Source organism: Eptesicus fuscus, chromosome 6, assembly GCF_027574615.1.
Source record: "Eptesicus fuscus isolate TK198812 chromosome 6, DD_ASM_mEF_20220401, whole genome shotgun sequence".
NCBI classification, from domain to species: Eukaryota; Metazoa; Chordata; class Mammalia; order Chiroptera; family Vespertilionidae; genus Eptesicus; species Eptesicus fuscus.
The window spans coordinates 79,686,926-79,693,305 of record NC_072478.1 but is presented as its reverse complement, the minus strand read 5'-3'; positions in this window follow the sequence as shown (position 1 = coordinate 79,693,305).

Here is a 6,380-nt window from a genome sequence, read left to right as displayed (position 1 = left end):
TACTCTGTAAAGAAAGTCAATGCCCTAATTAACCTAAAAGAGAGAATGATTTAAAATGTTTGAACATGCAAAGGCTTGGTCACAACTACGCTAGAAATTTCAATGAAGTAGCCCACTGCTTGCATCTACACAGACTTATTTTGAAAATGACAGCTACAAATACTGACTGCTACAGCTGTGTTGTTTGGCCATTCAGATAACACCAAGATGAACAATTCACATCAATTTAATTCCTGGAAAACTCAGTGCAAAAGCTTTTTTTTTTTTTTTTTGACATTAGAGATAATTCTCAGTGCAAATAATTATAATTACATTTTTCATCCATATGAATGGCTGAGGGGACACTTAAAAGCAGTGTGGAATGCTAGACAATTCTTAATTATGTGGGCCTGACAGCTTTTCCACTCCCAAATGCCTGAGGACTGACTGCCCAATCAGTGACAACCAAAAACTCCCCGCGATTCCAAAAATGTCCTCTAGGGGTCAGTATCTCTTCCTTTGTGAACCACTGTCTTAGATCAACCCTCAATTCTTTTTTTTTTTTTTTCTTAATCCTTACCAGAGGATGTTTTTTTCATCGATCTTTTTAGAGAGCATGGAAGAGAGAGGGAAAGACAAAGAGAAACATTGATGTGACAGAAACACATTGATTGGTTGCCTTCTGCACGAGCTGGAGCTGACCAGGCGGAGGAGGAGCCTGCAACCACTGGATGTTGCCCTTGACCTGAATCCAACCTGGGACCCTTTGGTCCACAGGCCAATGCTCTATTCACTGAGTCAAACCGGCTAGGGAACCCTCAGTTATTAAAAAGAGCAAATGGATAATGCTAAACTATTAAACTGCAGCTCTGTGACCACCTTCCTAAGAGAAACTGAACTTACACATTCTTGGTTCCGGATGTGCTGTGACCTCATTCCAAGGTTGAGCCCCAGAGAAGTTAATAACAGTACTGACCTATTTACGTAGAGCTTTCCATTTTGCCAAGCATTTTCTCCTTCATCACAAGAACCTTTTAGGTGATTGCTAGTTTCCCCACTTACAGATGAAGAAGCTGAGGCACAGAGAAAAAAGGCTATCGTGTCCTGTAGATCAGCCACTATTGATTATCATAAAATTGCTTCAAAAGCATGACTGCAAACAATTCATGAGGAATGGCATCCGGCCAATGCCCCAAACAGAACAATTGTTTCACCCCTCATTTTACATATGAGGAACCTGAGGCTTGAAGAGGGAGGTGGGTTGTATGATGGGTGAGTGAGGGATCACTTGCTCCCTCCCTGCTGACAGCCATCAGTGCTAGGGCAAGTGGCCAAGTCCTGGCACTGGAGTCGTTGAATCCTCAGAGTCACAGAATGGGCCCCAAAATGGAGGAGGATGGCTTAGACTCCAGGCCTAAGCCAAGTACATTATTATAAATGTCCCTTCTCCCACATCCTCTGGGGATGACAGAGTTCCTGAACCTCTCAACTCTCCCCACCTCATCCATTCCTATTCCTTCTATTCAAGTAGATCCTGACCCCAGACAATCAGACAGGAGAGCCTGTCGATCCCCAAGTATGCATGAGGTGTTATCTGGTACTTCCTCCAGGCAGCGTAGGAGGTTCATAGGGACTACAAAGGGCAAGCCTGAGCTCATCCCCAAAACTGAGAGAGCAGGGTTCAGAGATGTTTCTGAAGAGAAGTCCACTTGGGGCAAGGAGCAATGACCTCTTACCTTGAACTTCCAAGTTTGGGTGACTCTGGCTTATGACCACCTGGTAATAAAGGTATCCTCAATGGAAGCTACCTTCCTTTACCCCTCTCCCCAGTCAGCAGAGCTCTGGGTCTGCTTAGGATTCACTTCTCCTGGTCGGTGGAAGAAGGCAGCTGAATCCTCTCCCTCAGGGAGCACATGCTTCTCTCTGAGCTCTGAGCCAGGATTGCTTTCTTTTCTTTTCTTTTCTTTTCTTTTTTCTTTTCTTTTTTTTAAAGTATTTTTATTGATTTCAGAGAGGAAGAGAAAAAGATAGAAACATCAATAATAAGAGAGAATCATTGATCAGCTGCTTCCTGCACACCCTCTACTGAGATTGGAGCCTGCAACCTGGGCATGTGCCCTGACAGGGAATCAAACCGTGACCTCCTGGTCCATAGGTCATGCTCAACCACTGAGCCATGCCGCTGGGCAGGGTTGCTTTCTTGGGTGGAGGTTCCCAAAACTCTGAGTTGCCTTGCAGATCACCACCACCACCACCACCTCCCCCCACCCCACCGGTAAGCATGGCCATCTATCAGCAGAGAGGGACCACTTCAGTTCTGAGGCCCAGGGTAATACAGCATCTTATTTAAGTTCCCACTGGAAGGAAGGAAGGAAGGAAGGAAGGAAGGAAGGAAGGAAGGAAGGAAGGAAGGAAGGAAGGGTGGAGGAAGAATGGGAGAGAGGGAGAGAGGAAGGCAGGGGAGGGAAGGGGAGGAAAAGGGAAAAAGAAAGAAAGAAAGAAAGAAAGAAAGAAAGAAAGGAAGGAAGAAAGAAGAAAGAAAGAAAGAAAGAAAGAAAGAAAGAAAGAAAGAAAGAAAGAAAGAAAGAAAGAAAAAGAAAGAAAGAAAGAAAGGAAGAAACATTTATTTTTAATAACAGCTGTCACTGAGTAAGCAACTACTATGGGCCAGACATCATATTCTGCTTTATGCACATGATCCGATTTAATCATACAAGAGTCCTATAATAATAGTTACTATTATCTTCATTTTGCAGATGAGCAAACTGTAGGTCAGAGAAGTTGAATAACATATCCAAAGTTAGAAAGCTAAAAAAATAGCAGAAACAAAATTTGAACCCATGGCTGTCTGGCTTCTGAGAGTGTACCCATTTCACTGGCTGCCCTGCTGCCCTTACCTAATCCTCATTGCAGCCTGAGAGACAGATTCTTATCCTCATCCCCAGGATAGATGGAGCACTGAGCCTCAGTAAAGCTGATGATGTTACTGTTGCTAGAAGCAGGGAGAGGGTGGCTGTCACTTCATCCATTTATTCAGGGTAATGTTGAGCTTAAGAGCAAAAGCCCAAGAAAAATCAGAGGCTGAGATTCTTACTAGTAGGGTGACCTGGTACTCACCTCTTTGAGTTTCGACCCTTTAAAATGGGGAGGATTGTCTAGTTGTAGGACAGTTGGGAGGATCACGCAAGATAATGCATGTGAAGTATTGAGCACGTGGGAAGTGTCTTTACATAAAGCTCCCCTACCTCTGCTGTAGAGATTCAGATTTTGTTCAGATGCTTGACACCTTATCCTGGTTAATTATGCAGACCGATTAGCTTCTGAGCCTGGCCAATGTTAAGAATTACTTGCCCAAAGTTTAAATGCTTGGGCCCCGCCCCAAGAGATCTTGAATTAGGAGGACTGGGCTGGGGCTTAGGCCTTTTTATCTTCAATAAATTCCCAGGTGATTATCATGCACAGCCATGTTTGGGTGAACCAACCTACTAGTGTAGACATCTTAGCCACGGTGGGGAAGAGACTCAGATTGGTTCCTCTCTAAGTTCCCTTCTCCCCTTTCTCGTCACCAGCACCCCTTTTGTCCAGTTCCTCCCCACTGCTAAGGTCTACATGGCTTAGCAGTGAGTCAGTTAGTGGCACTCAGAGTATCATGGACCTGGCTCTCCAGAGGCCTGGGAACCCAGCGCAGGGCTGGGAGGCAGGATGCCAGGGTTTCTAACCCCTTCGACTCACTAGTGCCCCATGGCCAGTAAGTCTCCAAGCCTCAGTTTTCTCATGGTCAATAGATAAGGAAAGCAGAGTAGCCCATTTGGACTCTGCTTCCTTAGAAGTGGGTCCCTGGCACCTGAGGGCCAGAGAGCAGGTAGGGGAAGACGGGAAAGAATTCTTCATAACTGTACTTCCCCATTGACATCTCATTTGATGTTCACAATGCTAGGGCATAAAATCCAATGTCTACTTAGCTCTATAACATCCACTGTTATCTGTCCCTAGCCTTTGCTCCAATGTTATCTTCTATCCCTCCTTCCTTTCTGGCCTGCTTGTGTTCCTTGAATGCTCCACACTTGTTCCCACCTAGTTTTTGCACTATTTGCATGGCTTGGACTGCTTTTGCCAGGGATGACCACAAATCTGGTTCCTTCTTCTTATTCATGCTTCAGCTTACATGTTACCTGCTCAGAGAAGCTTTTGTCTCATCAGTCACCGAATCTAAATTGTCATCCCAAGCATTGGGACACATCATTTTGTAGTACATAATTGTATTTTTTGTTGTTGTTGTTAATCCTAACCAGATGACATTTTTTCCATTGATTTTTAGAAAGAGTGGAAGGGAGGGAGGGAGAAAGGGAGGAAGGGAGAGAGCGAGAGCGAGAGCAGGGGGGGGGGGGGGACAGGACAGAGAGAAAGAGAGAGAGAGAGAGAGAGAGAGAGAGAGAGAGAGAGAGAGAGAGAGAGAGAACCATCTATGTGAGAGAGGCACATTGATTGACTGCCTCCTGCACGCGCCCACACAGGGGTGGGAGATAGAATCTGCAAGCCAGGTATGTGCCCTTGACTGGGAATCAAACCTGAGACCCTTTGGTCCTCAAGCTGATGCTCTAACCACTTATCCACACCAGCCAGGGCCATTATTGTATTTTAGCGTTCATCTTGGCACTTGTCATCATAGCATCTGTTTTTCCTTCTTTACTGACTTTGTCCTGCCTGTCTCCCCTGTTATAGAATGTAAGCTCCTTGAAAGCACACCCTTGGCTGTCTGGTTTATTGCTATGTCCCTGGTGCCTGAAAAGCATTCAGCAAATGTTTGGAATAAACAAGTTAATGAGATTGCCCCTGCATTAATTGCCATTTCTTTTTTGGTCATCGGACACTCAATGTTCTAAGAGGGGAAGTGACTGTCCCCAATACATTCCAGGCCTTTTGTCTTCTTTTCCAGGCCCTTCCCGTAAAACCTGGCTGACACACAAACCTAGCCGGGGTGAGGCTTCCAGGTGTGATGAAAGCTTGGAGTTGCCCTATGAATGGGACTAAGGCTGATGTGGGGGTGAGAAGGCGGAAGAACACGCAAAGGGAGAGGCAGGCTGGAACAGGACAGCAGGGTGTGAACCTGGCCTTGGGTCAGGGAAAGGGGGGGGGGGTAGCTTGGCTGTGTGTCAGGAAGTGTTTCCCTCCCCGCTCCCCTGGGAGAGCCCTGACCCCAAGGTGGCTTTGTTTTGGGGAAGCAGGTGATCAGACAGCTGCTGAGGGAGGAAAAAAAAGTGCGGACTTGGGGTGACCATCCGCTGAGGTCCTAGGCCCAATACCTATCACCCAAAGGAGTGATTCCATGCTGGCACTTGGCCAAATAGGTGACAGGTTAAGCTTCCACCTGAAATCAGCCCAATCACAGCATGGCACCTCATACCGTGGGGCAAAGGGAGAAAAGAGGCCTCTACGAGAATGGAGTGATCAAGGTGGAATGCTTAGTGATGATGATGATGATGATGATAATGTCACATTTATTGAGAGTTTATAATGTGCCTGGCACTATACTAACTGCTTTATATGTGTTCCCTTGTTCAATCTTCAAAAACCTCTCTCCAAAGTAGGTGCTAACATTATTACTGTTATCCCCTTTTCAGAGGTGTGGAAACTGAGGCTCAGTGAGATTAAATATCTTGTCCAAAGTCAGACAGTAAGTAGAAAAGGCAGCATTCCAATTTAGGGCTGTAGTCATTCTAGTGCACCTTAGAACCTAGGCTGGGGAGGGCTGCCCGGGGCAGGTTAAGAGGGCAGAGCCTGATTGACCCTTGCAAAAGTGGGGATGGAGAGGGACAGTCGGATAGACTATGTATAAATAGCAGGCCTGTTTTTATCCCTACACATGGGCGGAAGCAGCTCTATCTGGCACAATTTGAGGGCTCTGAATGCCAACCCAGCCCTGTGTCATACAAATCCCTTCCCAGCACGTCCCCACGAGCTGAAATACCTACTGAGAGTCATTTCTTTGGGTCAGGACATTGACTTCAGGAGACCCTAGTCACAATAAACAGGTTGGAAGAGAAACACATCAATCTCCTGGCACCTGTTGAACAAAGCAACCCTAGGCTAGCTAGCTTCATCCTGCAGGAGTGGGCTCAATTTTTATGTTGGGGAAGAAGGTGATATTCAAAGGCAAGGAAAAGTATGAGGCTTGTTTCATAGCCTGGGTTGTCCAATCCCAGAAGCCTGGGAATTATAACCCATAGTTCAAAAATCCTAATGGGTACTATGTCCTCTAGGCGGGGGGGAAGATGGGGGAGCCACTCCCTGGCTGGAAGAATCCTAACCTCCTTTGCTGTTGTTGGATTGATACCAAGCGCCTGCAATTGCAACTCTGGTTACCCTGGGGCTCATGAGATCGGCTGGCATTCATGTGTCTA